Consider the following 20,344-nt stretch of genomic DNA (forward strand, 5'->3'; position numbering starts at 1 on the left):
GAGCTTTTGCTTGAGGTGTTCCGTTCAAACCCTTCCGCCCAGCGTGGCGCCACATACCGATCCCAGCTCGAGTCCGACAAGCCTGTCCTTGTCGAGTACAGGCAAACAGGGGTGAGAAAACAGGATTTAAAGAAGCTTGTAACTCATTCCCTAACTGTCCGAACTCGTGAGGTGAACAGCGAGCGCCCGCGGTATAAGTGTTGCTGAGGGCTCTTGTGTTATCACCTCGCTCAGTCGACACATTGGCCCATCACCGCATACCCTCCCCCCTCTTCCCCCTCTGCTTCCCTGGCTGCTGCGACACACGTGTTCACACCTGTGATGGGGTAAGCTGCGTCATTATCGCTCGCTGTCTGAAAGACGCCAAGGAGGAATCTGAAACGGCAATGTTTTATAAATTGTCTTCAAATGGGTTCTGCACTTACCGCTGGTCTTTAAATCCAGCCATGATGTATTTTCACTATGTGTCTGAAATAAGGAACATATATTGTATTGTGAGACAATTACTGCTTATTCCAATTTTTTGTAATTAGCGCAATGGGTTTAAATGTTCCACTAAGGTTCTAAACCTGTGCTGCATTATTTGATGCATGCATTGCATTATTGTTAGTAAATTGCCTCTACAACAGATGGGTAATAGTCAGTGGTAGTAGTGCGAGACCTTCTTTGCTGGCCAAAACACACTCAGAAAAGTGACCTTTTTGCCATAAATACGATAATAAACTTATTCTCCATTGTGGGTTTTCTTCCTGGACAAACTCGTTCCGTAAGCTCACATAGCGGAATTTTGTTGGACTGATTAAAACTGTGTTGACTAATGACCTAAAATCAGCATTTATTCTTGAGTTTTTACAGTATTGATGGTATAATGAGGTGTATTAATTTTGGTAGAACCATGTGCAACCTCACTGAAGGCCTAGACGAGAAATGCACGGCCCATATCAATGTCTAGTTTACATTGAACTCTTGGAAATCAATCTTTGAATCTAAAACATTTTCACTCTATTGTATTCTTGTATGGTCAAGACTACAACAGACTGATTACAACTAAACCAAAGACTGGTGTTTCTTTAGTTTATTTTAGTCCATTAAAGGCTTTCCTTGGAGTTGTTGTGCTTCCTACAAGAGTGAAACATGCACTGATCATTGATGGTTCGCACTTGAATTATTCATATTATCTAAGGGTAGAAACGAGGCTTTGTCAATATGGTCAATGTTACCGATACCCTGTGTCTGTGTCAGCCCTCTTGCGAAGCTCCAACTTCCTTGAGACATGCTCATAGAGGCTGATTGGCAGCATAAAGTTTTCTGTAGGTGCGAACGATGTTTGTTTGTCCCTCAGTGTTGTGTTGGCCTGGCGACATGTTCAGGGTGTAGCCCCTGCCGTCACCTCAAATTAGCTGGTTTCTGGGGCTCCAAGCTTGCATAGTTTTGCAGCCAACTTGAGGAGACCCACCAATCAACTCCTCCCGGGAACTCCTTCGCTACGCAAACCACGTCGCGTTGTGCAATGGCTCTTATATTTAAACAGAATGTTTGCGCTGTGGGGTTTAAAAACGGCTGCATTCCCTCCAAAGACATAGCGTCTGCGTCTGGAGGAGATAAAGAGGTCCGTGTCAAATGTCAGTATGTGACCCATGGGGGACAAAACCACCAAAAACATCCCTCCCAAAAAGCCACTGAAACCAAGAGGTTCTTCTTCTTTTTTTTTTTTACGTGTTCAAAAACATAGTAATTGACATAATGCTCCAATCACAAGTTTCATCTGTGATGCTGGTTGAGTAATTGGTGGCGCGTGTTGACAGCCTCAATAGCTCCATTAATCATCATATCTCATCTTTTTGTCTTCATGTGCACATTCATTTTCACACTGACACTGAAACATTTCACTATGCTCCCAACCCTATAGGCAGCACACAGATGGGAAAGGAGATTTAGGACACTGGCCCGTGTTCTAAATCTGGGAGATGTGCAGCCGGGTAGCGCTGAGGAGGGGATTGTGGGCAGGCTAAGCACTGAAGACAGCCTCTGTGACCATATCCCAGAATGTTGTCGCACCATTCTGAATGACTGCAGACCACACACACCAGGGGTAGCACCTCAGCTTTTGTGCCTATTTTAGTAAGTGGACAAGCACAGCAGAAGGCGAAAGGTGGAGTTCAAGGGCAAGGGCAAAACAAGTTTGCACTTTAAAACACAGACAGCTCTGCACAGAACAAGTCAGCAATGTCAGTGGTCTGTTCAAAATGAAGACTGTTGTTCCTGCAAGTAGCGATAAAATAATTAACTATTGCTTTCAAATCATTGCTGAAAACACATGTACTGTATATTGTGTTTACTGCAATGCATTGGTTACAAAGCATCCAAACAGCTACAAGCTAAGTGTACAAGTCACTTGAACAACACCTTTAACCTTGAAACATAATTATTTTTTGACTATACAAACTTGTCAGTGCTACTAATACCCCCTGCCGCTGACAGCACATTCTAAATGCAAAGTAGCATATTTATGAAATGTTGATTTTCTTCAAAGAAACTACATGAATAACGATGTACATGTTGTTGTTTTTTTAACGCAGGACTTAAGTCTCAAAACAAAGCTAACAGCTGTGCAGAACTCAAATTAGCCATGAAAGAATCTAGTTGTTGAACAACAAAAGGCTTTGAGTAAAATAAATGGGGCACAGGTGTTAAGTGGCCAGAAACACTGTTATGCCAAAAACTAAGCTGATGCTAATTCTGTCCACTGAGTTCAACTTTGTGTTCACAATTTATTCTTTAGACATCATCTCCCTGCTCCTCCACAGGATTACTGTGTTCGTGCATTAACTGCGGCTCATTTAAGGAAAGTTGAGGCAGTTTGTCTGGGAGATGGAGACAGATGATAAGCTTGACGGGAAAATCTCTTAACCTAGCTTTACATTCTTGCACTTCACAAAATAACTACAGGAGTGGATTGAAACTGCCAGATATAAGAATGTCCATTTTGTTATCCTTGTAAGCCTGTAGCAAAAAAAAGAAAAAAAAAACTTCCCTCCTCCAGTTTGCTATCAGGCCACACTTTAGTGTTGTCAACAACTGGCTCACATCCCAGGTGGGAGAGAACAAGCGATACATTACTCGGTAGGGGGTGAGTCTTCCCACAGGAATTCCAGTAGCCATGCCAGAGGCCACCCTCCTGCGCGCGGCCTGCGGTGGCCGCATCCTGCTGCTCAGTCGTGCCGAGGAACTGGCTGGCTGCCTTTGCGTGTGCGCTAACTTTTTGGTTGGAGAAGGTGCAAGGCAGAGGCTGTGACGCAGCGACGATCATATCTTTAGCGCACTGACGTCAGCCTCGTGTTGCGCCCCGATAGAGATCTGGAGGGAGCCAATGTACCATACGGACAGGGTCCACGGCCTCTGGCGAGGTCCATCCCTAATCGCTAATGTGTTTCAGCCCCTGAGGGAAAAACATCCCATGGTGTAGGAACATGCAGAATGTGCTGTTATCCAACGAGTTTCTCCAACAAGGAGATAATGTCAATTTTTCTCTATTTTCACTGCATCATAGGTCACATGAGACGGGCAAATCCATCGAGCCTTCCTCGTGAGACGCGAATGACTTTTACCCGGTGAATGACTGCTCAGTTCTATTTCTGAACCCCAGAGTACATTACATGGTCATCACATGACGCTGTTGGGAGGGGGCAGCGCCAACCCGAAACCAATCACCAAGTAGCTATCTCCTTTCTGATCAAGTGATTGCTTCCTGTTTTTTTTTTTTGTTGCATGGCTTCTCAAAGCGTCTGGTGGGAATACACGTGCGTCTGCAGCTCATCTGTTTGCGCAGTGAACAACATTCCAGAGGTCAAGGGAATGGTTTTTTGGCTCATGGTTTCCATTTTGCATGACAGTGTTTCCGCGAAACCTCATTAACACCTTGTGTGTTTTTTTTTTGTTTTTTTTTTTCTACTGAACAGTTAAGGGTCTTAAATCCCTAATGGTGTGATTTATGTAGCAATGCGGATGCGTATTTATGATCTCTGAATGTCTTTTTATGGCACTGAACATTACTAGAGTGCATGAATGTTGGCTGCTGCTCGCCAGTTTTTCGATTTAGAAGTATGTGTGGTTTGAATCTCTGCAGCAGCAGCAGCAGCGTTGTTCTCTGTAACATCTGGTGAGATTATCTTAAAAAAAAAAAGAAGAAATTCACCAGAGGCGTCGACTGAGTTGATTGCATTTACGTATCTTTGGACTTTAAACCTGCAATTTAACGTATAGAATTGCGTTCTTGCCGAATTCACCGGCATTGTTGTTCTTTTTAGTGTCGGCTCCACACATGGCTTGTGTCCCGTTGCAAATCGTATGATTGATTCCAAAACTGCTCAGAGCACAGAATGGCAAAGAGAGGCACAAGTTTGAGCCAGGATTTAAAAAAGGAAAAAAATCCCAGAAACCATCTGCTGTTGTCTCAGCGGTTTTAATTTGAAACTTTATCTCCTTTAAATTGTAAATGTCGCTCAAGTGAAACATGTACAGTATTTTTCCTAAATATAGTATCAGTTATTAGAAGCATTTCTTCTTTTTTTTTTTTTACTTTTAGTTTACATACACGGAGCAATGCACATCATCACATTTAGGATTCACCTTTTTTAAAAAATACGCTTGACTTCCATATTATTTGTAAAACTATTTGACATTTTAAGTTGAAATCATTATAGATCCACAACTTTACATACTTTATCATGTACTATACTTACACACTCCATCCATGATAGTTCAAGAAATAATCTGTGGGATGTCTTTGTTTAGGATTAACATTAACCATTTTACAAAGCAAATCTAAAGTTCCAGAATAGCAGTATGGCCAAAATCGTTTAACAGGAAGTGGATATAACAGCCCCAGTAGCCAAAACAGAATATAATATTTTTAGCCAACTGCTTACTTTTTATTCAGTCTTTCCTCTTGACACCTGTTGAGCGTAAACAATGAGCCGCTTTGGCTCCTTGGTTTTCAAGACAGACTAAATAAAGGTGGATATGGCTTTGCGGTGCTTTGACCATTGGACAAAAAGAATAACGCCTCTGAGCTTCTGCTACTTCATTTGGCGTCAGGGTAGAGTGTACCAGGATCCAATGTTAAGGCACTCAAATGCTGTTCAAAAACGTGCTAATTAACACCATTAGCATATTGTGACAAGGGCAGCTGGTCAACGTCAGTGCCCAGGTACCTGAAAACACTGAAAACATCCACCAACCTGACCTCAAGGCCAAGTCACTTACAGCATTCAGCAGAGTCAGTCATTTGGTTATTTCATCTGTGTAAATGAAAAGAGGATGGGTGCTGAAACACAGACTTGTGGAACACCAGTATTAAAAACAATGTTTGTTTTAAAACCAAAAACTTACATAATAACAACATGCTGAGGTCTGATTATTCAGATTATTCAGATTATCATCATACTCAGATTATCAAGAAAAAAAACCCAGTGGTGTGTAAACATGTAATCCCAGGAGTGTTTATGTTTACAGTATCAAAAGAGATGAAATGGATTCTTCTCATACGATTTTCAAACTGCTCATAGAGCAGTGCCATCAACTCCCCTATACAAACAGGAACAGATAAGGCTCTTGCTCACCATTTTGATTCTTTGATTCATTTAATGCCACAATGAAGTGAGTTTCTTCGTGTTTTCAAGTTTGAGTTTAGTGTCAACTGCCTGATATACACTGTATTACATCTTACCATATCATTCACATCTGCCTTTTCCATAGTCAAACAGTCTATAATGCGTCATCCTCATAAGCATAAGGCCCCATAAGTAACACTGAGGAGACGTTCATTTCAAAACAACCAGAATTAATTGGTAACTCTTCAAAGTGTGCAAGTTATGTAAAGTTGTCAACTACCACCTACAGGGAGCTGCTGACACTGTGGTTTAAAAGATGACAGCGTGAGCACATTGGTGACCTGTCCAAACCTGCTTGCAGAAGGAAACAGCAGCACAGCAGCAATTCACACTTTCACGCCACCTTATGTAATGTCGGTACATGTCCCACATATTATCACACTTAACGTTTCTCCACGCCGACTTAGAAATTATAATCATCTGCCGGGAGGATTGTTGCGCGTGGTTGTTATAATGTCCCGTTCCTCTGAACTTGTGTGGAGGCGAGACAAATGCCAGAAATACCTCAGGCCTTACTGCATTCAGAGGGGGCGAGCGTGCACAGAGCCGCTCAGACGAGCGCGTGTGGTGAAACTGAGCATGTGCAGAAAGACAGTGGCACAAAAGAGCTGATCATGTGAAAGGAAGGGCACTTGATAGCTTGGACATGAGCCACTGGTGCCATCAAACGGAAGCCGTTTCGTGTTGAGATGAAACGGCTTCTGTTTCATGTTGAGATGTTAAATTTATCTTTGAGTCGACAGGTCTTTCCTGTGAACACACTGCAAGATTGGAAACCATGCAGCTGAGGATCTAATAACGCCTGTCACCATTAACCATGACTGGCATTGCCAAAAGCTTAACGCATTTGATAATGAAAGGCCCCGGAGCTAAAAGGAAACCTAATATCGATTGACCAACAACAGCAGAACAGCTTAAATAATCTAATTTCCTCAATTGCTTTCAATGTGTATCACACTGGTCCAGCTGTTTTTTGGCCCTTTAGTGTGTTTCTCCTGTGTGAGGTCTGTCACTCACAAGGCGAGCCAATCGAAAAGTTACCAACCACAAATAAGTCCATTGCGAATTTAATAGTCGACTGTGTCTCATCATCTTTTTTTAATTCTTAACAGTTCAGTCCAGCAGTTTTTTACTGTCATATTATTTTAATGTTGACGTCCACTAACTTCAGACTGTGTTTATAAACACAAGCATGTCCAAGTAGGCTACTGGGGAAAAAAAAACATTTAAAAAAAAAAAAAAATTCAATTAAGTAGTATGACATTATGTGATGACTCATATCTATTAACTTGTGTCCTTTGAGTTGTGACTAAGGCAGGAGATGACAAATGCAAACTGCCCTAAATATTCTCAGAAGAATAAAGAACAGCATTGAAGTTTTTTTTTCCCTCGGTGGAAAAAACGTTTGGAGTTTTCCAACTGACTCTGGCAAGAGATGGGCAGGCTAGAAGAGACGCCCTGTGCTCAAAATGAAATTGTCGAGCGGTTGCTACCTGACTCGAGAGGTTGTTGAATGACTGAATGAATGAACATTACCAGTTTTCAGAGGCCTTTTCCCTGGAAAAACAAACTGTTGTAAATTTCTCCTGGTTGATACTTTTAAATTATTTGAGAAACTGAGACTTCAGACCTGTCAACTTTTTCTTTCTTTCAATGTGAATTTTAATCTTTTCCCAGTTAATAACACCATTACATGTTCATCGTGGGCATCAGAGTGTGTCTGTAGAATACATTTTCTTGTTTCTAAGTAATATTGTTGTTGTTTTGTATCATTAGTGAGGGAGATTAAATGATGCAGGTGTTGCACAGAATATAAGACTATGTTTTTGACTGTGAGTTGGTGTTTGTTCGTTAAATGGTTTGTTTAGCCTGATGTTTTGATTTTCATATCCCAAATGTATTTATGAGTTTGTGTCCTGTAAATAAGGACAGTAAGGGATTGGCACACTGTTTTTTTTGACAGTTGTGACATTTTCACCTTTTTGACATGGTGACGTTGCTCTGTCTTCTTCTGCTGACGTAAATTACACCTGACTGAAAAAAACGTCACACTGCTTAATGCTTAGTGGGCTCAGTGCTCGACTGTGTTAATGAACATAATCCTTTTACTGTTAGGAAATCGGATATGGATTAAAACATACCAAAAAATATGAATTTCAAACATTCTGGTTAAAATCTTCAGTTGAGACCAAGCCAATCACAAAGCTACAAAGTGAATTTCATTGAAGGCTATATGTACAGATGGTTCATGTGCAAGTGTTAACAAGATAAATTCCAGGAAATCATATAATATTGCACCGTTCCAAGATGATTGAAAATATTCCCTGCAACTGTTTGGTATTTTGTTATCAGATCCGGGTACAATGTGTGCCTGCTGGGTGCCTCTTTCTTTTTATTGTTTTTGCACTCTCTCTACCCATGAATCATTGTAGGCTCAGACCACAACGGTAGCACCACAGCACCTGAGGCACAAACTCAAACAGTATGCATGAGAGCCAAACGTATCTGAACCATGGCAGAGCTATTAAGATTAGGGAAGATGGATGATGACAGTTTGGCTTGAAACACTGGTTTATCTGTCAAGCTGTTGTAACATATTGACCCTAATGTTTGCAGTCATGGAAAGAAAATATTGTACAGAGAAAAAAAATGGATGAGAATGCAGCATCTAAACTGCACCGACTCGACTGGCTTTGCTTTGCCTTGGCTAGAGGTCACATATTCTAATAGTCTTTTTTTTTTTAATTATCAGCGAGAATATGAAATCAAACACTCTCAGACATGTGTGACATGTTTTCAACACTAATGCTGACCTGTTACTAATCAAAATTTACTGAAACATATTAATAATGACACATGTCAGCTTCTATTCATCCAGGTCTGACAGGCTACTGCTATTAGCCACCAGCGTTACCGGCTCGTTGCAGCAGCCAGCCGTTTATTTACTCTGCTCTATTTTACTGCATGACGCAATCCAACTTCTAAACTTTCTAAGTTGAAGTTGAAGTTGAATGTCTTTATTGTCATTGTATACATACAACGAAATTTGGTGCCGTCCTTAAGGTGCGAGTTAGAGTAAATATAAGCCAATAAGGTCAGACAAAGAGCAGCGCAGGAAAGCAGAGGTAAGTGTGTAAGATCATCCTGGCAGCCCTCCCTGCCATACAGTGCGGCAGTATATATTTTTTCCATTATATTTAACTGCGCTGTAAACTGTCCCAACCTCTTGGCCCGCGGAAGCTGGGTCATCTAGAGAAACACCCCATCTGGATACACCGATCCCCTCTGCCGGATGGTTCAAACAGTGATCTACACCTCACCCATGTGGTATGGATTTGACATGGACGCTACAGTGGGGGTGAACTGAGTCGCTCCTACGTCCCCGACTCAGGGGCTAAATCATGCCGACAGCCACATGACCACCCCCATCTGGGCCTGCTTATCTCTTACTTTGTGCTGCCGAGGCCGGCCGTCAATCACAGCCCCTCGGCCGCTGAGATGGACAGAAGTGACGGAGCTCAGACGCGGAGACGAGGTCCCAGTCAGCGGGGGCTGAGGTGGGCAGTTGAGGGGGTGAGCGGCAAGGTTTCTTTTTTTTCTTTACATCTCAACTCGATATATGTAAAGCTTGACAGCATGGACAATTTAGGTCATGAAAGTGTAAGAGTACTGTATCCTGCAGTATGTCATGTATGCTATGCATGTCCGGCACCTTCAGGGTGGCATGTTTCAAGGCCACTAAAGCGGGATAAATATAGTGAGGAAAGGATGATCAATGACGAGGAGTGAAGAGGGAGTGTTTGGGTTGAAGGTATGGAAGCAGTTGAGGTTTAATACAGTGTCCCGATGCGCATTCTTCTGCAATGAGTTTCTGTGCTTTGGGCTTCACCAGGTGCCCTGGAATGCAGCTGGGCAAACAAGTAATATTTCACTCATATGGCCCTTTGTGTCGCTGAGTGCTGCGTGTTTAAGTCAGCAAAGAAAGCCAAGGGGGGAACAAACGTTAACCCGACGCCGCTCCTAACACAGTACCCCCTCTCTGTCGAGCTGTGGAGAATTCCCCCAGCAGCTAGACACCACCTCGGTTCGAATTTATATTTCCCACAGGAGCACTTTGCGGACACATTCAGATACGGGAGGAAAGAGGGAAATATTTCAAATTTCTTACAGATTATACTGCCCTGTCCGGACGTGGCTAAACACCCATTACTCACCCAGATAGATTCAATCAGCCCCACATGACGCTGGGAGTAGCAACAGTAACAGACCAGGAATGTCTGTGTTATCATAAAAAAAAGGGCCATTTTCACCCTGATGACTGACGCTGCAATTAACACCACTATGGGGTGTGTTTATCCCTCCTCCGGGCCCCTCTGCGGATCTAGAAATAGCATCATGTGTTTAAGCCGAGTCTTATTTCTATCATTTAAATTTAAACATTTCCTTCCACCGAGCTGTTTACAACACGAGAGGAAAATAGACAAACATTTTTGTGTCTCGCGTGTGCAGCAAAGCAGCCCCAAAATATAGCGTGCATCATTCTGTAAGTATAGTCGGTGCATGAAAGACTTCTCAAGCAAAAAAAAAGTGCATCTCTGACCAAGGAAAATAAAAAAGTCCATCAGTTCTTCCTGTTGCTTCCTCCACTTTTCAGGACATTTCTGTCCCACTGTGACCTCACAAAGGGCACAGTGGACACCATTCTCAGGTTAGTGATGACACCCCCAGCCAGGCATCTTCGCCACCTTCTTTTCATTCTCGATCCAACATCAAACAAAGCATCAGTTTTAGCAGGAAGCCAGTCTATTTGGGGGGGGGGGGCAGTAAACAGAGGGCTACAAAACTTTCCCTTGAGATCTGTCAAGTTCTTTTTTTTTTAAAGTTTAAAGTGAATTATTTTGAGGGAGCTTAATTGGAGTCCATCATTTAAAAATAAAGCCCTGAAACATTCACCTTATAGGGCCTTGAAATGTACTGTAATTACAGGTCCTGTGTCATTGCAAACTGTAGATATAGATATACAGTTTGCAATGACACTGTAGAATCACTTTCCATCTTCAATGATCATCATGCTCCTGTATGCTTGCACTGCCTTTGCGAATAGTTTAGAAATCCAAAAGGGACGAGGGAGAGATTGAGAGAGACAGAGAGAGAGAGAGAGAGAGAGAGAGAGAGAGAGAGAGAGAGAGAGAGAGAGAGAGAGGAGAGAGAGAGAGAGAGAGAGAGAGAGAGAGAGAAAGAGAAAGGACCAGGGCAGGATAATTGGGAGAGAAAAAAGGTCCCGACCAGAAATAGCTGAGGGTGTGTTCGGCCCGGCTCTGACCACTGGCATGCACGAGGAAACTGCCTCCATTCCACAGGCTGGCCGATGGTTTCGAGACACTAGAGGGCTCAGCGGCCCACATGCGGGTCCGGCCGGCCGGCCCTCCCCACCCTCGGCTATTCTGAGCCTCTATGCCACTACAGTGGCTCACACTGAGCAACCACAGAAATACAACCCAACAGAGAAAAATATGAGACAAATTGCAGCTTTGGGTGAGAATGGAAGAGATGAGATGTTGGTGGCCTTGTTTTGTGTCTTGTTTTGCCACGGTTCGGGTTTTTTGCGCACCGATTTACAGCGTCGAGCTGCAAAAAACAAGCCGCTGCAGCTGACTGTTGCAGTTTACGGTATACGTGCACTCCAATGTACCACTGGAGTGCACGTTTTGGAGGATGTTTGTTTTGCTCGCCCTGAGTTATTCCAACATGGCAGTCCCACAAATAAGGCTGAGGGAGAAAAATAGTCAACGAGTGTGTAAAAGGGCTCAAAGAATCGACAATCAAAACCTGCTGTTAGCAAAAAAATGTTCTTTCTTACTTTTCACCTCGATACCAGCCAGTTATTGCACCGGAAGGGCCTTCTGTGTGCACGCCCCATGTAAATACAGAGTGAATGAAATGAAACGCTAACCTTTGGCTTTTTTTTCCTTCCCAAACCCAGAACCACAACCACCATGCCTCAACGATGCTGGTACGGAGGCTGGTGCTTGATCAAAGGGAGCTCAACACCCATCCCCCCCCCCCCCCCCCCCCCCCACCCTGGTGTGTTTGTGCACCGGGCTTCCAGAGTGGTCCACAGAGGGGCCCGCCAGCTGCGACTTCCCTCTGACTTGCGGTTTCCAGTGGGTCAAGTTGAAAGAAAGGCGTTGACAGAGCAGACCACTATTTTTGATGTGATGGGTAAATTATTATTTTTTCTTCTTCTTACCGCGTTTCACTGATGAGCATAAAGTCAGCAGTTTTCCTTGATTTATTTCCCCTCGCCGCAGATGATTGTTACATGATACTTGCGTGACAATAAAAGGAAAACAAAAACACATACAGAGTAAATTATGTGGTGCCCTTTTCAGCTCACATTATGCCCGATCCAATCCAGATTGATCCTTCAGGGGGACGCCTCACGAATAAGGGCGTATTATATAACATTTTCAATTAAAGTCTGCCAAAGGGAACATATTTTACTGTGTATTTTACAAATGCAATAATATTTATGCATAGCTATGATATGCAAATGTATAATATGACGCAATGTGGCAATGTTGTGTAAACAACACAACGCAGATGTTGACTTTTTTTTTTTTTCTCCACAAGTGGCATTCTTCTTCTTTATCTTCCTGTATTTACAACTATTACATGTTTCGGTCATTTCAGTGTAGTTTGAATTGTCACCAATTAAAAAGGGAGATGATATATTTATCATCCCACTTTTAAATGATTAATTATATGCAAATAGCTGTCATTGTGATTTATTATTTTTTAACATTGTCAAATTTTAGTCTGATGTCATAAGATAAAGACCTCAAGTCTGGAGTAGCAGCATATGCAAAATCTATCAATTATTAAGTGATCACTTAAACTGAAATGAAGTGTCAGTGCATGCATGCATGTATACAGCATCACTGGCATGAAAACACTGCATGGCTTTAACTGTATGGGGTTCCTCATGACTTCTTTCCAAACATGAACGGTATCATCATAGCTACTGAGTGTAGCTACGTAGCTGATCTCATTTAATTCTTTGTGGTGTTGCATGATGCATGATATAAAACATTCTGGCATGTTTAAAAGGAAATAATACAATATTTGTGTATTATTTTCTGTGGTATTCAATCGTCGTGTTTTGTTCATGTTTGGATTCATTTTTTATATATTTCCCTTTTTTGTTTCGACAAAGCCAATCGCTGTGATGCAAACATCTGTCCAACAACTTCACAATGATAAATTTGACCAGAGTTTTTTTTCCCAGTTTGGCCTGGCTGGCTTTAAACAATAAGCGCCTGTGCTTGTCTCAGTGTTTCATTGTGTCACAGGTAATGAAGCATCTTCTCAGCCTCAAACTGTGGTTACAAGATTGATGCTTGCAGTAACCTGTTCGGTCATTTAACATCTGTGCTGCACCTGCATTACCCATCAGGATGGTAAAGATATTGGACTGATTGATGATAGTCTGCATTAATCTACCTTGTTCAACCGATGACCTACACGTTGTTATGCGTTCCTACTGGGCAGACAGACAGGTTGTGGATGCAGTGCACACACACAGCTTCCTATGAAACTTTAATCAAAAGGCAATAGAGAAGCAATAGATTCAGTCATCTCTTTGAAGCAGCTCGATAGTCTCCCGGGGTTCTGTTGGCAGACTCCAATTGCGTGTTTCTTTTTTTGTTTGTTCTCAGGTTTCAAAGCTGCCAGACAGATTTTGATCATATTTATTGACAGCATATTTACTTATTTATCAGCAACATGTTTAATAGAAAACCAGATGTTTTTTTTGTTGTTGCACGCAATCTTTATTTTAATAACATGCTGAATCAGCAAATAGTCTAATACACACACACACACACACACACACACACACACACACACACACACACACACATATATCATTCATTCATCTTCCATACCTGCTTATTCCTGAGCTCAGGGTCACGGGGTCTCCTATCCCAGCTGTCTTAGGGCGAAGGCAGGGTGACACCCTGGACAAGCTGCCAGTTCATCGCAGGGCCACATAGAAACAGACAACCATTCACACTCACATGCACAGCTACGGACAATTTAGAGTGTTCAATTGACCTCACATGCATGTTTTTGGAGTGTGGGAGGAAGCCGGAGAACCCGGAGAGAACCCACGCAGACATAGGGAGAACATGCAAATTCCACACACAAAGGTCCCAGGCCCGGAATCAAACCCACGACCTTCTTGCTGTGAGGCGGCAGCGCTAACCACTGCGCCACCGTGTCGCCCTCTTACATACATATATATGTATATATATTCATACATCCATTTTCAATGCCTGCTTATTCCTGAGTACAGAGTCACGGGCGAAGCTGTATAAAGGCAAAGGTAGGATGAGACCCTGGACAAGTCGCCAGTTCACCACAGGGCCACATGAAGACAAAGACAAACAACCATTCACACTCACATCCACACCAAGGGACAATTTAGAGTTTCCGATTCACCTCACATGCATGTTTTTGGAGTGTGGGAGGAAGCCGGAGAACCTGGAGAAAACCCACGCAGACACAGAGAGAACATGCAAACTCCACACAGAAAGGCCCCAGGCCCAGAATCAAACCACAGCCTTCTTGCTGTGAGGCATAAGAACAAAGGAACATCAAGACTATTTGCAGCATAAGATGGAAGTGGAAGCAGTGGGAGAGTCCAAAGCAACTTTACAAATAAAAACATGCTAACATTGTGAGTAAGGATTGAAACTAATAAACCTGCTGGCCATCAGTGTTTGGCTCAAAGGTGCTGCCCTGTGGATGTGCTAGCAAGTCTTGTCTCATTTTATTGACATCTGTTTGACGTCTGACATCTGTCTGACATCTGGACTGTTTAATTCTAAAACCCTGAAGCTTTAAGTGACATTCTGGCCCTGAGGTTGAGCATGTTTTCAGTGAAGGATTCTGCAAAACAAGCTGATGAAGCTTGTGCTTAAACACCATCATGTTGTTTTGTAACACACAATTATCACTGTCTGAGTCTGGTCTGAGTGGAGCAGCAGACATAATGTAAGTTTCCAGAGGCGTGTGAGTCAGGCTTTCATCACCTTAGCATACATTAATATACAGATTTAGTAATGGGTCTGAAGGCCAGCAGCACAAAAACTCACGTGTTTAAAAGCAGATTATCTGTGGCAGTGGTGCCTTTATGCCTAAACTACAAAGGGCAGGTGTGTCTTGGTCAATGCAATGACAGCAGCAACGATAGAATTAATGTGGTACACAACAGTGATTCTGCTGCATGATGACTTTTTTTTTGTTAATGTGCGTTTTATTAGAAGCTCCCTTGTGCTGCATAACCACAAGTTACCCCAAGAGATCCAATTTTAGTTTCTGGGCGCCACCTGCTGGTCATATTATACCTGCAACATTGCCCTAATATAAACTCAAACTACAGCAGCAGAGGTTTTCTTAAAACTGAACTATTGAAGCGTCACATAGCGTGACTGTTCCTTCTAACAAGCTTTTTCGTAGAATACCACAGTACCTTGTTTTAATGTGCAATGGTAAATTAGGTTTTCAGGTCATCTTTTGGACGAGACAAATGTTTGACTGTGTGTTTACTTACTGGGAGAACACACGGGAATGCTCAAAGTCCAGAGAATATCTTGTTCATTTTGAACCTGGTTTTATGTTTACAAGTTCTACTCTTCAAAGAAACGAAAAACTAAAAAAAACTATGTACGTGAAAAAAGAAAGAAAAATCCTTTTGATGTGGAGGGCCAAGTTCTCACTATTTGATTTGTGAACTGATATGAGTGTCTGCTCTGGGAGGAAATGCCAACTTGTCTGATTGTCCCAAAGAGTCAGTGGGGACGTGGGCAGAAAATGATCAGGTCACGCGATGGGTAGTCGCAGAGGGCAACAACTCAGAATTCAAGTCAGGAACTCGAGCCGCTTACTCCTCTGCTGAAGTGCCATTTTAATCCTACTAAGCACAGAGTTTATGGAGAAACCAATAAGCAGCAATATCATACTGTTTGTTGTTATGAAGCAGTAGGTTTTGTATAGAAAATCACTCACAGGAGGTTTGCAAGGACGGTCTCATCAAAAGAAAAGATTTAAAATCTCACAACAAAATATCAAAGAGAAAATTACAATATGTAAACCTGGGCAGAGTTCATGCATAGGTTATAATGTGCTCACTAGCTGAATTAAGTGCATTAGAGTAATTGCACAATAGCACATTAAAGGTAGCACAATGCCTGCCATCAATGCACACTCCAGCCACACCGGATTGTCGTGACTCCAAGACAGGGAATACTAGATTTTAATGAAGGAGGTGAGGTGCTTTGCTTTGTGTGCCTGTGTTAGCTTTGTCTTGATGCAAATGATGAGTTTTGTTACCAGCAGTTGGCTTATGCATCACCTGACAACACTGATTCCAAGTGGAAAACAACTGACAGGTAAAAAGCAGAATCTTGGCCTGCATGAGCAATGATGCAACAATGGGAACACACTCCAGCTGTGGATGTGTGAGCTGCGTAGGAAGCAAATTGTAAAGTAAGTCAGCAAATAGGAATAATTATCTCTACTACAGGGCTTTTGTCACTTTCATCTCTAATGTGATGCACAATGTGTTGGTGCATGGGGGTGGAGGGAGGGTTAGGTCCTATTTCCACTGTATTGCAATGAAGCCAACATTGCGGTAATTGTCTTGTTTGTTCGGGCTTCTACTGGCTCTTCCTGACCTGTACAGACAGCTAAATCAGCGTGTTGGTCATCTCCATCCATCCATCCATTTTCCATACCCACTTCTTCCAATTCACTTCAATTCACTTTCCATGTATTAAAATAACATAGCAGAGGAATAGAGCAAAGTTGAAATACTACTTGATGCAAAGAAAAGCAGGCACTGGTCCAATTTGCTTTCAGTCCATGTTGTAATTATCATTTTCTGAAACTTACCTGCAAACCATTACCTTTCCTGAACTTCTGTGACTTACAGTTCTGGACAAGTTATATGCACCCTGAAACTTCAGTTCAAGTGAGGAAGAGCTACTTAAAAAGTGAAGTCAGAGAGGGTTCTCAGTCGAGGTCATCTGCATTTTAAAATAGGTAGACTGACCATTTTTCAGAATCCTTTTGGATGAGGGATGAAACATCTTCAAAAACCAGTCCAGCTGCCTGAGCGTGACCCTACTACACCCTGAAAAAGTGATGGAGACACAAAGATCAAGTTAGCCCACCAGAAGATGTTGGTTTCGGGGTGTAGCTGCCACACAACTAGTTTTGTCACCCTTTCAATGGATGTCAGTTTGGTTTTTGTGTGCAAATCTTGAAACTTTAAAGAAAGATCCCTTGACTCGTTTCCCATTTTCAGATCACCAGTTCAAATAATAGTTTGATCACCAGAAATCAATTCCATGCAATGCAAAAAAAAAAACTTCTGAGACTTTAATCAGAGTTGCAATATTTTTTCAGCTTAAAGTTCATCTGAAATGCACTCTTATGCATTTACTGGTGAAAGTGAGACAGTTGCTGAAAGAATTTTTGAATGACAGCTGGTAGCAAAGAGACTTGGACTTCCCCAATTCCCCTCCAATGCTTCACTGCCTTGAGTCCCCCCTCCCCCCCCCCCTTCCCCCACCGCCCCTCCCTGTTATACAACACTTGTCACATCATATAGCTGAATGGATCATCAAACTTTCTTTAAACTTGTTTATGAAACACATGCTGGCTTTCTTCCCAGCTGTTTGTCAAGTATACAAATAGGAAACACTCCTCTATACCGACATGGAACAATAGGGCTTCATACTCTGTGGTCTGCCAAGCACGTCTGAAGTTACGTCTTTTTTCTTTGCTTTGATCCTCCTTCCAAATGCTCTTTGACACCTATAATTGGCTTATTTGTGTGCAGAAAAGCAAATCCAAGGCAGCTTTCATTTTTTTGTCCTTGTTGTGTGAAAGCTTCAAAATGATGTGTGGTAGGTAAATGAAACATCACTGTTGACAATATCTGCTTATCTCTTGTTTCTGAACTGATAGAAGCAAGGCCATGGCTCAGTGTGCCTCTCTTATCACTTTATCTACATTTGCAAGGCCGACCCAGAACCCTTGGCCAAGATTTTCCTTACCCTACTCTTCTTTTGTACAAGATGCCTCTGGGTTTCAGGTGGACTTTTGTTGCCTTTGCAGGCACAATGGAGGCTGTGGGTTGCTGAACAATGCAGTGCTCAGAGAGCACGGGAGAAAAAAAAAAGGTGGAAATCCTCACATCATGTTTTGCAAGGGACCTTCTGTTACCTTTGCTTCTCAGCAAATCTGATTCAGCTTAATAAGAGAAGAAAAAACATTTGAAAAACTCACAGAGCTCTACCAAATTAAACCAACATAATGGCCCCAGAAAGAAAATATTCCATGAACCAACTCCCGATGTTATCGAGTTGAATTTATTTATTTACTTTTTCAGTTTAAAAAATAATAATTAAAAAAAAAAATCAGTTTGAGTGGTTAAATTTCAAGCATGTAGCAGAAGAACGTAACATCATTTCATTGGTCCTTCAAAAGCAGTTCTATGTTTAACACTCAAACATGACCTGGGGAGAACTGCAGGCTGAAGGTTGATGTGATAAAATATGTGATTAGTCACTCTGAATCTCAGTTTACTATCGTTCAGCTTAACTGCAGGGACACACTTGTGAGAGGAAGCAATATCGGGAACAAAGGTAATGAAGTTTCTTTTCATGGTAATCAATAAACAGCTACTTCATCTTAAAATGCAATGTGAATGATCATAATAATCAAGCATGCACTGGATAGAGTTATGTATATTGATGCAATGTAAAACATGCTATGTCAGAGAACTTTGCTTATTGAAGGCATCCATAAAGTATGAGTGTTTAGGTTGTCCATAACTCCTACAGCTGCTTTACTTCTTATTGCACTGTGTGTGCTTTAGTGATATTCACTTAGTACTAATGCACGATTTATTTATTTATTTTATTCGTTTTTATTTAACAGGGGTGGGCAAACTTTTTGACTGGTGGGCCACAATGGGTTCTAAAATTTGACTGAGGCCCCGTAGCAGGAACAGATGGATGAAGTGTTTTTGTGACTCACTTAGAATAAAATATTTCATGGAATAAGTAGAAAACGTGGTTTAATGTCAATTAAAAATGAACAAAAGTATTAAAACAAAATATGAGTATTTGATTATTTAGATCTTTATTGAAATTACTCTGAAAACGCTGAAAAATTATGAAACACAGCTATTTTATTACTTATTAACTAAATACTTTCTTCAAGTTTAGCGGGCTGGACTATATATATAAAACATTTAATTATAGTGACCATCAAACAAGTACAATATGTTGTGGCTTTCATATTTACATGCACGTTATGGAGGGGGAAAGTTTCTATTTTGAATGCAAAAGGAGCAATAATTTATTTCATTCTTCTGAAACAGGACGGTATAAAGTCATGCACATAAAAAGTTCACAATGAGAAAATCAATCGTGTATTACAAACGTAAGAAGGTTGGGCAGACTGTCACAGATATTTCGACATTGTGCCAATATGCCCCTGATCGTTCGTGAGGAAGGCATCCTACGAGAACAAAGATTTTCTGAATCATAAACGCATTATGTTTGTGCGTGTTTTTTCGAAATGTCGCCCAACGAAGAAGTTGATTCTCAACGAATTGATGATTGAGAATTCTTGCGGTTTAGAAAAGACTTTGCAAACGAGTGACATCCGGAACTTTTCTTGCGGGCACCTGGGCGCTCACGGTCTGTTTTCACGGTTACACTCGCAAGCTGCCAAGCTGACTGAAGTGCCTCTAGTTCTATCTGTGCAGTAAGGTATTCTACCGTCACCTTCGTGCTTATTTCAGTGTAAATTATTATGAGTGGCTCTTTGCAGTACGTATTTTTAACTGAAAAATATATATTCCATATTAACTGTTCAAGCGTTTTAATTTGTTACGAGTGTTAGCATGTCTTTTGGGCCATATATCAGGTACCCCGATCTAGTGGTTGGACTTTGCCATTTGCTGTCAATCACCATAGTTAATCTTTTCATGGAATACAAATTCACAGTCGAAGTTTGACAAGGTCTAAGGAGGCCGAGAAGCTTGCAGACAATGAAATTGAAAAAGCGGGTTGGCTTTATATAGTTGGGAGCACCTCGAATATTTGCTTGGTGTTATGTTTGTTTATTTATTATAATTTAATTCGCTAATTTCCCACTCGTTTTAGCTTTTGTTTGCTACATACGTGCTTAAAGATGGAAACAAAACGTCGATCACAGGTTGTTGGAATCATTTTGTCCAAACAAACCGTCGACCTTGAAATCCTTATCATGGACCTTTTACCACCTAAATCGCCTATTGATAACGACAAACGTCATATTTAAACATGTTTTTAGTTTCGTTTTAGTTTTCTTTTGTAATTGCATTGTTAGCAGTGTTGCTAATCTTTGCTGACTGTTTTAGTAGATTGTTTTCCTCAATATCCTGTTAATCCTCCAAGATAATTTGGAGCATGCAATAGAAACTCTTTAAAGCCTTTTAGCTCCCTGAATATGTATTTTACAGTAAACTTATGAAGCAGTTAAACCAGTTTTCAAACTTCATAACAAAGTAAGAGAAGATTGTCTTGTGACTACAGAGCGGACAGTGTCCA

At 41.5% G+C, this 20,344-nt stretch overlaps 1 protein-coding gene across 3 annotated transcripts in view; it reads left to right on the forward strand.

Moving 5' to 3' along the window:
• Positions 1 to 15,992: 15,992 nt before the first annotated feature.
• rmdn2 (regulator of microtubule dynamics 2) overlaps positions 15,993 to 20,344 on the forward strand; it is a 32,654-nt gene continuing 28,302 nt past the window's right edge. Inside the window, exon 1 of one of the 3 annotated variants that reach the window (XM_076050047.1) lies at positions 15,993 to 16,223. The gene's annotated coding sequence lies outside the window, so the exon portion shown is untranslated. Of the gene's footprint in view, positions 16,224 to 18,262; positions 18,389 to 19,270; positions 19,523 to 20,344 lie in introns of those variants that run through there. The other 2 variants (XM_076050048.1, XM_076050046.1) reach the window with 2 other exon arrangements.

This window comes from Nelusetta ayraudi, unplaced genomic scaffold, assembly GCF_046127955.1.
Source record: "Nelusetta ayraudi isolate G7.1 ecotype Tasmania unplaced genomic scaffold, CSIRO-AGI_Nayr_v1 ptg000122l, whole genome shotgun sequence".
Taxonomy (NCBI): domain Eukaryota; kingdom Metazoa; phylum Chordata; class Actinopteri; order Tetraodontiformes; family Monacanthidae; genus Nelusetta; species Nelusetta ayraudi.